At 45.6% G+C, this 14,580-nt stretch overlaps 1 long non-coding RNA gene across 1 annotated transcript in view; it reads right to left on the minus strand.

Annotated features, from left to right (window-relative positions):
* Positions 1-496: 496 nt before the first annotated feature.
* LOC129178716 (uncharacterized) overlaps positions 497-14,580 on the minus strand; it is a 39,649-nt gene continuing 25,565 nt past the window's right edge. The window contains exon 3 of the long non-coding RNA XR_008569833.1: positions 497-617. This is a non-coding gene — a long non-coding RNA (uncharacterized LOC129178716). The remainder of the gene's footprint in view (positions 618-14,580) is intronic.

Consider the following 14,580-nt stretch of genomic DNA (forward strand, 5'->3'; position numbering starts at 1 on the left):
TGAAACGTTTGGAAAATAAAAAAAAAAACAGCAAAAATGGGAAAACAAAGAAGAGCACCGCTAATGTCAATAATGTGCTTTTTCACTTACACGACTAAGCTGAGATGATTAGCATACCAGCAAGTCTTGCTTTACAAATATCAGAGTTGCATTTTTCTCCATGGGAAAGGTTAGGACACCCCTGGTGTACAGTGTCAGTGACTTACGTCTCAGAAAGGAAGCTCATACGTTGTTACCTATCAAAGCTTTAAATTGTCAATTTCAACTACGCTCGATCATCTTTTTAGAAGAGTTGTTGTCAATATCACCCTTGGCTTCCCACTCAAAGAGTTTGTTTTTCCATTTTTCCAGCAAGAAGGCACCCTTTGGCCGCACGCACGCACGCACGCACGGACTTGGCATGACAATTATGATTTGTTTGTGATTGTTTGTGAAGGCTCGGTATGCACGTCTAGTTAGCATTTGTAATGGCGCATGTTTGATCCCAACCTTCTCTGTGGAAATGTCCTCCAGCAAGACACCCTGGTGTCTCCTGGTGCGCTGCAGCCTTGTTTCGTAAAGAGTCGGCAAAGGTCATCCAAAGAGAAGTCTGCTCATCAAAATCCGTTTTTTTCTTCCTGCAAAAGAAATGAAATAAATAAGACTGAGAGCGCTCTGCTTCATGGGAGGAAAAGGCTCTCAAGGATCCAATCGGATTGGATTTCCAAAGAGCCACAAAGGGAAGAAGGGTATATTGTTGTTGCTCAACAAGCACTAAATTGCTTCACAGAAGTCCAACAAACATGGCGTCCATTTCATGTATTATAGTGAAAAGCCGCGTACTGAATGGCACAAAACAGCTTCTTGTTGAGTGTCTGCTTGCTGGGATATTTCTCATACGCTCATTTTGCCATGCGAGGCTGCACTGATAGACTGGCGCACGGGCGGCTGGCGGCCTCGCCCACGGGCCGGAGGAAACGTCCGATCCGAGGCGCGGTGGCGGCGTCCGTAAAGCCACCTTCACCACCTACAAGAACCGTAAATGGCTAACCAGAGCAGGGTGGTGAATACAGATATCCTCGAAGTTTTACAATCATTCGTCAAATGGTGGATGACTTCTGGACAATCGGTTTGGACGTTTTGCTTGATGTTTTCCCAATCGATCTCGCTGAAATTTTACACACGTGCTTGTCAGTCCCCTGTTATTTCGTACCAAATTTCCTGGCGATTCGACAAAACACGCTGAAGTTACAGGGGGTGTTTTTGTCTGTGCGAGGCCTGAACCTCCTAGACTGTTACAGTTGTTAAGATTGTGTCTACTACATCATGGGAGGCTTTAAAGATAGATGAGAAGGAGCAGAGCAGTGGAGAAGGCCGCTGAATGAAGGATCAGGAGCACAACGCTGGAGAGGAAGTGGAGTGGGCGGTAAGCGGTGGCGTATTGTTCGATAGCCGAGCAGGAGTAGGTGGGAGGCAGAGCGCTGCAGAGGAGGATCTCTTCTGCGCTTTGTCAGCCTCAAGTTGAGTCACGTCTACTGGGTCGTCGAGAAAGCAAAACGGGAGTGGGGGTGGGGGGATGGTGCGGGGTAAAATGTGTGATGCTAACACATATTTCTATTACCATGCAGTGTCAGTGGTCAGCGTGCGAGGCTTCCTGTTGCCTGGTTACCGGGTTGCGACAGCGCCGGCTTCGCTGTCTGCGTTTGGATGTGTCATCCTCCCGCTGGTGGGTGTCTGCACGACTTTGCTGTCGCCATGTCTGCTGCCGCTAACAAGCAAGAGCGCTCTGACAGGGGGTGGCGGAGCTGTGGGGGTGGGGGGGCGCTCCCAGTGGCAACAGACTGACGGTGCAACAGGCTACGCCGTGGGGGGCTAGGGTGACAGCAGCTGGTACTGAGAAGCCAGCATTCTCCCCAGACCCGGTGCCCCCGTGTAACCCCGCCCATCAATCACCACGGGCCGACAGCCCCAGGCAGCGCTTTGGCCCCTAAAAAACGTAAATCTGGCGTTTCACCCCTCCTTCAGGATGATGGATGATTTAGGACAGAGCGCTATGTCCTGAGGGCGATGGCTTCTGTGGAACGCGATGCCTCACGGACGCACGGTGTGGATGTTATCAACCCATTAGAGGGTCGTTATCGCTGGCAGAAGTGATATCAGGTAGACTCACCTTGTTGTGCCTCAGAAAGTCACCAATGTTTACACTCCAGCGTCTGACACTCCACTGATTAGGAGCAAAACATAACTAGAAATGGATGGTCGACAACAGGAGTGCCCGATAGGTCGATCGCAATCTATCTGTCTAAAAAATGGACTTTGAAGTGGGAGGTGTGTTATGTTCTGGGTTTTGTGTTTTATTTGTGTCAAGGGAAAATCTGCTGTTGGCGAGAGACAAGACAAGTTGTTTGAGAATAATGAGAGGTGCAATTTAATAAAGCTTGCATGCAAGGAGACAAATCGATACAACCTGAGCAGACGGCTTCTATAGAGAACGTCTAACGGGCTCCACACACGTCCATTCGCTTGCCATTAGCACGAGTCCCCGCCCTGCCACACCACACGCAAAATATGTGCGTGGTCAAGGAAAATTGCACAATCCTTATGTGAGACGAGCCTGTGAATATTCTCATCCATACAGGTCATTTTATTCTTAGGGCATTCAATCCATCGCAACTGGAATCATCCGAGCAGGCTTCATCAGTTCATGCTCAAAGACTAGGTGGGACACACATCAGTCACACTAGATAGGACAGTTCTAGTCTAGTTCATGCTCAAAGACTAGGTGGGACACACACCGGTCACACTAGATAGGACAGCTATAGTCGAGCTCATGCTCAAAGAATAGCTGGGACACACACCAGTCACACTAGATAGGACAGTTCTAGTCTAGTTCATGCTCAAAGACTAGGTGGGACACACACCGGTCACACTAGATAGGACAGTTCTAGTCTAGTTCATGCTCAAAGACTAGGTGGGACACACACCGGTCACACTAGATAGGACAGCTATAGTCGAGCTCATGCTCAAAGAATAGCTGGGACACACACCAGTCACACTAGATAGGACAGTTTTAGTCTAGTTCATGCTCAAAGACTAGGTGGGACACACACCGGTCACACTAGATAGGACAGCTCAAGTCGAGCTCATGCTCAAAGACTAGCTGGGACACACACCAGTCACACTAGATAGGACAGTTCTAGTCTAGTTCATGCTCAAAGACTAGGTGGGACACACACCGGTCACACTAGATAGGACAGCTATAGTCGAGCTCATGCTCAAAGAATAGCTGGGACACACACCAGTCACACTAGATAGGACAGTTTTAGTCTAGTTCATGCTCAAAGACTAGGTGGGACACACACCGGTCACACTAGATAGGACAGCTCAAGTCGAGCTCATGCTCAAAGACTAGCTGGGACACACACCAGTCACACTAGATAGGACAGTTCTAGTCTAGTTCATGCTCAAAGACTAGGTGGGACACACACCGGTCACACTAGATAGGACAGCTATAGTCGAGCTCATGCTCAAAGAATAGCTGGGACACACACCAGTCACACTAGATAGGACAGTTTTAGTCTAGTTCATGCTCAAAGACTAGGTGGGACACACACCGGTCACACTAGATAGGACAGCTCAAGTCGAGCTCATGCTCAAAGACTAGCTGGGACACACACCAGTCACACTAGATAGGACAGTTCTAGTCTAGTTCATGCTCAAAGACTAGGTGGGACACACACCGGTCACACTAGATAGGACAGCTATAGTCGAGCTCATGCTCAAAGAATAGCTGGGACACACACCAGTCACACTAGATAGGACAGTTCTAGTCTAGTTCATGCTCAAAGACTAGGTGGGACACACACCGGTCACACTAGATAGGACAGCTATAGTCAAGCTCATGCTCAAAGAATAGCTGGGACACACACCAGTCACACTAGATAGGACAGTTTTAGTCTAGTTCATGCTCAAAGACTAGGTGGGACACACACCGGTCACACTAGATAGGACAGCTCAAGTCGAGCTCATGCTCAAAGACTAGCTGGGACACACACCAGTCACACTAGATAGGACAGTTCTAGTCTAGTTCATGCTCAAAGACTAGGTGGGACACACACCGGTCACACTAGATAGGACAGCTATAGTCGAGCTCATGCTCAAAGAATAGCTGGGACACACACCAGTCACACTAGATAGGACAGTTTTAGTCTAGTTCATGCTCAAAGACTAGGTGGGACACACACCGGTCACACTAGATAGGACAGCTCAAGTCGAGCTCATGCTCAAAGACTAGCTGGGACACACACCAGTCACACTAGATAGGACAGTTCTAGTCTAGTTCATGCTCAAAGACTAGGTGGGACACACACCGGTCACACTAGATAGGACAGCTATAGTCGAGCTCATGCTCAAAGAATAGCTGGGACACACACCAGTCACACTAGATAGGACAGTTCTAGTCTAGTTCATGCTCAAACACTAGGTGGGACACACACCGGTCACACTAGATAGGACAGCTATAGTCGAGCTCATGCTCAAAGAATAGCTGGGACACACACCAGTCACACTAGATAGGACAGTTTTAGTCTAGTTCATGCTCAAAGACTAGGTGGGACACACACCGGTCACACTAGATAGGACAGCTCAAGTCGAGCTCATGCTCAAAGACTAGCTGGGACACACACCAGTCACACTAGATAGGACAGTTCTAGTCTAGTTCATGCTCAAAGACTAGGTGGGACACACACCGGTCACACTAGATAGGACAGCTATAGTCGAGCTCATGCTCAAAGAATAGCTGGGACACACACCAGTCACACTAGATAGGACAATTCTAGTCTAGTTCATGCTCAAAGACTAGGTGGGACACACACCGGTCACACTAGATAGGACAGCTATAGTCGAGCTCATGCTCAAAGAACAGCTGGGACACACACCAGTCAGACTAGATAGGACAGTTCTAGTCTACAGTAGTTCATGCTCAAAGACTAGGTGGGACACATACCAGTCAGACTAGATAGGACAGCTATAGTCGAGCTCATGCTCAAAGAATAGCTGGGACACACACCAGTCAGACTAGATAGGACAGTTCTAGTCTACAGTAGTTCATGCTCAAAGACTAGGTGGGACACATACCAGTCAGACTAGATATAGATACTAGATACCCTACTTCCCCTACGTGCTGGCCATGGCCAACAAATTTCCCCAAAATTGTGGAGCCCGTGTGTGTGGTAACGAGTACGTCGGGATGGAACTCCTGCTTTACATTAGCATGGGACAGACCTCATTTACTGCTTGTGAGTGCTTAGAGGAAGCATGACGTAGCATACCAAAGACAAGGTGCTGTGTTAGTGCACCCTCCTTTGCATGATATCATCGTGTTGCAAAGGGTGCACTGAGCCGACCGCTCTTTTTTATGAAGTTAATCCAAACTTTTTAGCTGCTTCTTCTTCGTTGGCGCTCGCCGGCTTCTTCTTCATTGGTATTTGCGGCTATTTCTTCCGGTGGGCGAGCATCGAATCTAAGAATCGACATTAAATCATTTGAACAATCCCAGGAGAATCAGAGTGTTCGTCCCGGTTCCCATCGATGCACCTCGCCACACCATACCGGCTAGCTTTGCCACACACTAGCCAAAGGTAACGCTGCATATTGGAGCTGCCGCCGCTGCTGCTGCTGTGTTTTTGTTTTTGGCGCTAGGTGTAGCGTTCCATGTTGCTATGTGAAATCAATGCACCCAGGAAGGAAGTTCCCACAATAGTGTAAGTATTCCACGTTATCATGAATGTTGTGTTACTACATGCTCACAGCTTGGACAGAAAACCATAAAACCTTGTTGGAGCTTTTCACAGGTGCTTTAATAGCGGCCTTTTTTTATGTGCAGTAATGACCTGTCTCTTTTTATCTGTTTTTAGATCTTTAGAACGCACAGCAAAGAGAAAGACGTGTGTTCATGTCTTACATAAGTATTGTGGGTGATGGGCAAAATGAAAAAAAAAAAACAAGTGCACTTTTCCTTAAACGGGAGCATTTTTTTCATGTCCAGTCTGAAGCTTGTGTAATTTGAACATTAACATTTATTTTTACATGCGTTTTCGGTTTAAAGTGCATCAACTGACCTGAACAGGGATGAGCTTGGCTATGAGGAAAATGACGCTCATTTCGTAAAATATTTTTTAAATGAACCATCCCTTTTGGAGTGTTCTGAACTCCGTTTTCTACAGTTTACTGGATGAGACATATCAACAGCGCCTCTGCTGGTTGCGGCCGAGCAGTGCGCTCCCATTTTCTGTCACTCGTTTCAGTTGGTCTCTTTTTTATGATACACCTCTCACAGTTTAAGTTGACTTTTACCCATTAAGAAACAGCTGCTCATGAAGCACATGTGCTTCACTATAAGGAATCCTTTTACGCTGTAGATGCAAATATAAAACACGTTTGGTGTTCTGATGTTTACTTCTGCTTTGTTTTTGCACCTGACCAGACGTGGTTTTGTTTCGCTGCACCAGGCGCATTCTGCTCTTCCCTACTGCTTTCTAGTATACATTTTTGCCCCTACTTGTAGTGTTGTTGTTTATCTCCATCTGCTGCAGTGCCCTTTTTGATTTTTGTCTCCTCTGCCTCCGTGTCCCCTCAAGTTCTTGTTTTTGTTCATGATTTATTCCAGTGGGTTTTTTTTATTCTTGTTTAGTACTTTTCTTTCTATTTTTATCTGGCCCAGTGCAAACGCTTTGTGTTGTACTTTCTATTTTTTTCAAGCTTAGCTTAGTTCTTCCATTTTTCGATGACCTTTTGTTGTTTCCTGCTGAAAAAAGACAGAATAAATGTTTTCTGATTGCAAGAAAGAGTTTTGTGTTCCAACCTCAGCAGCCCTAACAAGGTAGAGAGGACATGTTGACTTGGTCATTTTATGAAAAAACATTTCCCAGGGGGCATCCCTTCATTGTTTATGCTTTATAAGTACTGGAGGATTTTCCAGGGACGGTCTTTGTCAAAGGTCAGGGGTTAAAGTCTTAGTCACATGAAAGCCAAATACTAGGGAACCGTGTTAAGTGTCATGAATCCACTCCAGACGGTCCGACTAACCGAAACAGACGCTAAACAAATCGATTTTTCCCATAAGAAATAATGTAAATCCAATCACGCTGCTCCAGAAAGCCAAAAATGTTAACACAGAACACGTTTTTATAGCAGAACACAAGTCAAAATGCATAGAAATACATATGCATGATGAATGGAAGCATAAATGAGCATGTAAGGTTACTTATACCGTGACTGAAGCGGTGACTGTTCCCAAAGACACCATCAGAGATCAGCACCTTCCCCTTCAACACCACCTTTCTGTTTTTGAGTTCAACAGTGTTTCTCACCTCAATAACCCAAAAGTTGTAAAAAAAAAGCTCACGGCAAAACAGGAAGATGTTAATCTCGCAGCCACATCGTGTCTTCAATCAAAGTGACATTAAATGTTCATTTATCCCTTTAACTAACTTTACTGGCTAACTTCCTAATAACCTGGGTAACTTCCTCATAGGCTGGCTAACTTCCTAATAACCTGGGTAACTTCCTAGTAGGCTGGTTAACTTCCTAATAACCTGGGTAACTTCCTCATAGGCTGGCTAACTTCCTAATAACCTGGGTAACGTCCTCGTAGGCTGGCTAACTTCCTAATAACCTGGGTAACTTCCTCATAGGCTGGCTAACTTCCTAATAACCTGGGTAACTTCCTAGTAGGCTGGCTAACTGCCTAATAACCTGGGTAACTTCATAGTAGGCTGGCTAACTGCCTAATAACCTGGGTAACGTCCTCGTAGGCTGGCTAACTTCCTAATAACCTGGGTAGTTTCCTAGTAGGCTGGCTAACTTCCTAATAACCTGGGTAACTTCCTCATAGGCTGGCTAACTTCCTAATAACCTGGGTAATTTCCTAGTAGGCTGGCTAACTTCCTAATAACCTTGGTAACTTCCTCATAGGCTGGCTAACTTCCTAATAACCTGGGTAACTTCCTAGTAGGCTGGCTAACTTCCTAATAACCTGGGTAACGTCCTCATAGGCTGGCTAACTTCCTAATAACCTGGGTAATTTCCTAGTAGGCTGGCTAACTTCCTAATAACCTGGGTAACTTCATAATAGGCTGGCTAACTTCCTAATAACCTGGGTAACGTCCTCGTAGGCTGGCTAACTTCCTAATAACCTGGGTAACTTCCTAGTAGGCTGGCTAACTTCCTAATAACCTGGCTAACTTCCTCATAGGCTGGCTAACTTCCTAATAACCTGGGTAACTTCCTCATAGGCTGGCTAACTTCCTAATAACCTGGGTAACTTCATAATAGGCTGGCTAACTTCCTAATAACCTGGGTAACGTCCTCGTAGGCTGGCTAACTTCCTAATAACCTGGGTAACGTCCTCGTAGGCTAGCTAACTTCCGAATAACCTGGGTAATTTCCTAGTAGGCTGGCTAACTTCCTAATAACCTGGGTAACGTCCTCGTAGGCTGGCTAACTTCCTAATAACCTGGGTAACTTCCTAGTAGGCTGGCTAACTTCCTAATAACCTGGGTAACGTCCTCGTAGGCTGGCTAACTTCCCAATAACCTGGGTAGTTTCCTAGTAGGCTGGCTAACTTCCTAATAACCTGGGTAATTTCCTAGTAGGCTGGCTAACTTCCTAATAACCTTGGTAACTTCCTCATAGGCTGGCTAACTTCCTAATAACCTGGGTAACTTCCTAGTAGGCTGGTTAACTTCCTAGTAGCCAGCCTGAGTGAGGCTGGCTAACTTCCGTTTGGTTCTGCGACATTGTAGCATTTGTCTCATGAAGTTATGTTTGTGTTTTGTGTGTGTTTTTGGCATTTGCAGCATTTTTCTTTTGCATTTGTGTTTGATCCTGCAGCATTGATGTGGTTGCAGCATTTTCCCGTTGCATGTGTTGTGGTATTTTGTTTTGGATCCTTTCTGTGTTTGGACCTTGCTGCGTTTGCCCCTGCCGAGCGAGGTCGTAAAAGGCTAAAAAAATAGTCCCGAATATGCAATCCAGCTAATAAGACGGAGGAAGATGCTGACTGTAGTCGCATGCACTGTCTTTGTTAGCAAATAGACGCTGATGACTCAACGCGCTTGAAGGCCAGCAGCCGCGTCACCGCTGCGATTATTAACATGTTTTAAATGCTTCATCTTGCAAACAAATAGCGGTGACCAGCACTTCCCTTGACAATAACTCCTGCTGAGATGTGCTCAGAGACTAGGAGGAGGGTTCCCTGCAGCCGCGTGAAAAACGGCAGACGGCCATAAACGGCGGCCCTTCGAGCCGAGCGCCGCTCAACACATTTACTGCTTCATAAATGAGCCGTCTTTATTTGCGGCCTATTAGACGCGTCGGCGGCATGATTTAGATGGAGCCAAACTCTCCAGCGTAATGAGATCATGATACACTGGACTCTTTAGCATCCTTCGCCGTCCTCGTCGCTGTAAAATATGGAAGCCCTCGTCAGCCGATGGGAGCTAATTGCGGTCGATGCGTATGTTTTCATTTAAGCCTTTATTGGAGACATTTTCAGGCTGCGTGCTATTTTGTGGAAGAAGGTAAAAGCATCACATAACCCGGGCTTTTGGCTTTTTAACTGATGATGAAAAATGCACATGTAAAAGCAGAGAGCGGCATGGCGCGCCATCGCGGTGGTTCATGCAGGACGTAAAATGAGGGGGGAATATCTTTTCAGTTTAAAAACGACAGCTTTATCTCCCAAGGCGGAAGTGAGTGAGAGTCAAAGAAGGTCGACAGTTTCATTTCACAAGGTTTCATTCCAGGTCAAATTCAAACACTGCGTGCACCATTGCAAGGCCAATCCAGTGCAGAGGCGGCCCGAGCCAAACCAGATCTTATATGGCGTGCAAAAGCTACATCAAATACCTGCACACAACTGCATGCGTAACTATGTAGAGTCAGTCATTTGAGCGCTTGGATCGTGTTTGATAGTTTGGTCCACGTTAGTTTGGAGAGTAATTGTATCCAAGGCCAGCAGGTGGTTTCGTTTGCACATGAAGCTTCAAGAAATGAACCCTTTCTCTGAAATGACCACGGTCTTCTCTTTAAGCTGTAAAATTCGGAGGTCTTGCGCCCTTGTCTCGGTACGGTCCATCTCCTTCCTCTTTTGTGCGGCCCATGTGTTGCAGTAACAACGTTCACCGAAAAACACGCTAACTGAGGTACCCCTGTAGTCGATTAAGGACTGAAGTTTACTTTTTGACCTCTCAATGACCCAGGTAGGCATTATCCAATAATAATAATCGAGTTTTGGTGTTTAACACGGAAATTATAGGAAGGACAGCTGGCATCGGCTCTGGCCACCTGCACTGCTGTAGAAAAGGGATGGATGGATTCAAATGCATGACAAAGTTTTATATTTTCAACGTTATTTTTAACACTGTGATTTCTATAATGTCTTACTTTAAAATGTCCGTAGAAAAATGAAATAAATACATTTTATCCATCCATTTATCCATTTTCTACCACTTATCTGAGGTCAGGTCGCGAGGGCAGCAGCCTAAGCAGGGAAGCCCAGACTTCCCTCTCCCCGGACACTTCGTCCAGCTCCTCCCGGCGGATCCCGAGGCGTTCCCAGGCCAGTTGAGAGACATAGTCTCTCCAATGTGTCTTGGGTCTTCCCTGAGGCCTCCTTGTGGTCGGGGAGGTCTCCCCGGGGAGGCATCCTGACCACATGCCCAAGCCACCTCATCTGGCTCCTCTCAATGAGAAGGAGCAGCAGTTCCACTCTGAGTCTCTCTCGGATGACAGTGCTTCTCACCTTACAGTATCTCTAAGGGAGAGCACAGCCACCCTACGGAGAAAACTCATTTCGGCCGCTTGTACTTGCCATCTTGTCCTTTCGGTCACTACCCAAAGCTCATGAGCATAGGTAAGAGTAGGAACGTAGATCGACTGGTAAATTGACAGTCTTGCCTTTCAGCTCAGCTCCCTCTTCACCACAACAGACCGATGCAGAGTCCGCTACACTGCAGACGCCGCACCAATCCGCTTGTCCATCTCGTGTTCCATCCTTCCCTCACTCGTGAACAAGACCCCAAGGTACCGAAACTCCTCCACTTGGCGCAGGATCTCATCCCCGACATTTTATCGTGTTAAGACATGACTGAGAGGCAGATGTAGGTTCCCTACCCCTGCATTAACACTAACAGATTGTTAAATAGATTTGTTTTGTCACTTTGAACAAAAAGTGGCCCTGCCTGCTTTGATTTTTCTATATGTGCCCCTCGGTTGAAAGAGTTTGGGCACCCCCCTGTCCAATTCCCCTGAACATGCAATGTGTCCCAAAACTTTTGTCCATACAGCATATTTGACCTTGAGTCGTGTTAAGATTTGAGTGTTCATTCACGCTCATCCAGGTGGCTGACCTTTTTTTCCTCCCCACTTTTGGCTTTTCCCTGCTGGAGATGAAAACATTTTCTTAGAACACAAAAATGTGCAATAAAAAAAAAAAAATAAAAAATTATATTTCCAATTTATTCCTGAAAAAAATAAACACCACATGCCACAAAAGAGTAATCAGTGAAACAAAAGCAGCAATTGTGAAGGCAATAAAATGACTAGTGCACTCTCAGATATTAGTACAAACACAACATGTTGCGGCACATTGTTGTTAGCGTCACACTTAAACCAAAATTGAATCACAATCGCCGAGTCCACTTTTAAGTAATCAAAAAGCCTCGTTCCACTTCATTTCCTTTTATTCCGTTATTGCTGATGCATTGCCGCCGTAATACATCTCGATATGCAATCTTTTGCAAAATTTCCCCGCCATCTGACGGCGACTCGCTGCCAGCCGGCAGAGGAGGGAGGGATGCCGATAATGAAACGCCGACTCCCGCTTGCTCGCCGCTGAGACGAGCGCGGGAAAAATTGGAAGTGACAAGCGGCTCGGAGACAGGAAGCATGTTGGAAAGGATTTCATAGCGCGAGGCGTGTACGTGCCAGTTGTGTAGCTTGGCTGTCACATGCGGAGAGGCTTCCTTTTCTTTTGATTGGAGCGCGCCGCTGCATTAATTGTGTGTCAGCTTCCATTATTTAGGCTTTAAAAGAGACGACGAGGCGTGTTCCACATCATGGCAGCGCGGCGGCGTTTAAAGACATTTGCAATCAGGGAACATATGTCAACATGTGATCTTCATAGATATACCCACTTACTGCAGACTCAGTGGAAGGATCCTGAGGTCTTAAAACTCAGACGTAGGCCAGAATTTTCAGGGTAAAATCCACCTGAAACATTGTAATGTTTCTTCTCTGGGTCACACAAGTTTTCAAAATGCATTAAAAAATAAGAGCAAGCTATTCCGTTATAGCGTGGGACCCTATCATCAATGAGGAAGATTGAGCAAGAGCCAAGAATGAAAGTACACATAGACTACATAACAGTTACCGCACCCCTCTAGAAAGTGAAAGTTGTGTTTGTGTAGAAGTGAGAGTTAAGCTTGTGTGAGTGAGAACAATGCATCTACTGTGTCTCCCAGTATTTTCTTTCTGGCACTGCTCTAAACTGGGTAAATTCCTAATCCTAACCCAACAGTGTCTCAGACCAAATGGCTATGACCTGTGGGGTTCCCCAGGGGTCAATCCTGGGACCCCTACTGTTCAATCTGTAATACGCAGCTGCTATGTGTCCTCCCACAGCTACGCAGACCACACTCAGATCTACGTGTCACTGACGGCAGGTGAACATGGTCCTGCAGATTTGTCCCTGCATCAAAACTGAAATGATTGTCTGTGGCCCGCAGAAACAAACAGAAAGTGTTACTAGCAACCTCGAGACTCTTTCTCTAAAACCTCATCGCCAGGGTAGAAATCTAGGGGTAATAATGGACTCGGATCTGAACTTTAACAGCCACATTAAATCAATAACATCAGCAGCTTTTTACCACCTAAAAAACATTGTCAAAATCAAGGGAATCAGATTTAGAGAGACTAATCCTAAGGCTTTGTCTCCAGCAAGATAAACTACTGTAACGCCTTCTCACCGAGCTCTCTGAATGAGCTGTAAGACAGCTGCAGTACATCCACAATGCTGCTGCTCAAGTCCTGACTAGAACCAGGAAATATGACCATATTAGTCCAGTGCTTAGTCCTCTGCACTGGCTTCCTGTCCCTCAGAGGATAGACTTTAAAACAGCTCTGCTTGTGTACAAGTCCTTTCATGGTCTCTGACAAGTTAGATCCACATAAACCATCTCGGGGCTCTGAGAAGCTCAGGGACTGGTCTCCTGCGGGTGCCCAAGGTCAGGACTAAACCCGTCGCCAAAATCTGGAGCAGTCTTCCAGAAGATGTGAGACAGTCCTCAACTTTGGCAATGTTCAAATCCAGGCTGGAAACACTTTATTCAACTGTGCGTATCACAACTCAAACATTTGAATGTTTTCTTTTAAGGAATGATTTGATGTAATTTTATGTAATGATTTAAGAATGATTATATGTTTTATAGAATAACTTTATGAAGTGATTTTACTGCATGAAGTAAAAAATAAAACTGTAAATAACTACCTTTGGAAATATGGGCCATTGTTAAAAATAATACACAGTTACAAATCCCCCAGTTTTGCATGTTTATGTTATTTTCAAGTTCAAGTTACTGGACTCCACCACCGACCTGCTACCTCTTCTGCTTATCTTGCACGCTGTTACTCCAGCAGCCCTGTACATCCATGCACTTTTACCATTGCTCTTTTTCAATGTTCGTACGCTGTTATTCCTGTCTTCTATGTGCTGTTTTTGACCCCTCCTTAGTTTTGTCTCTCGAGTTGTATTGTCGTGATTGTATTGTGAAACTGTGAGCACACCAAATACATTGCTAGCAACTGTACACCTATACTGTTCATATGGCTATTAAACTTGAAACTTGAACCATGTTATTTGTTGCGACAGACTTTGAACGCACCATCTAACTTCCCCCCACGCTGCAGATAGACTACTATACTGTATTTTTCCCTGTTTTCTTGCACTTCATATTTGCTCCCAAATGCTGAAACTACGTGGGAATATTCGCATAGAGGTAAGATGTGACGACCTTACTGAGTGCTAATGTGAATATTTGTTGGACTTGAGGCACAACCTCAAGTTAATTCATGCTAGCAAACAGCAACGTATTATCATCTCTGTGTAAAATCAGTCCAGGCTCGTACTGGTGGATGGTGGCTCTGTATTCATTTCGTACTTGTAATTAGATGTTGTTCCTGTCTTAGTTTTGCACAACACATAATAAATAAGATAAATCAAATTGCTTTAATATTCGCACTGCTACTATTTACTTCCATTCTCGTCTTCAGCCTGTCTGAACCCTTGTTACCCTGGTGGTGCCAGACCACACTTCTTCCGTTTCTTCTTCCGGTTCAGCCTGCTGTGTAGAGAAGCCCCGCTGCATCCCAATTGATATTGGACCCGACGCTGAATCCTCTACTTTAAAGCTGCTTCCTCTTGACTTCAGTTTGTTGCTCTTGGTAAGGACCTGGCATTATTTACTGATCTGTCAGCAATCAGAAGGACCCGTTGGGGTTTTTTAGTGTAACCGGAATAACCAGAAAGGAACTCTCTTAAAC

Source organism: Dunckerocampus dactyliophorus, chromosome 3 (genome assembly GCF_027744805.1).
Source record: "Dunckerocampus dactyliophorus isolate RoL2022-P2 chromosome 3, RoL_Ddac_1.1, whole genome shotgun sequence".
Classification (NCBI taxonomy): Eukaryota; Metazoa; Chordata; class Actinopteri; order Syngnathiformes; family Syngnathidae; genus Dunckerocampus; species Dunckerocampus dactyliophorus.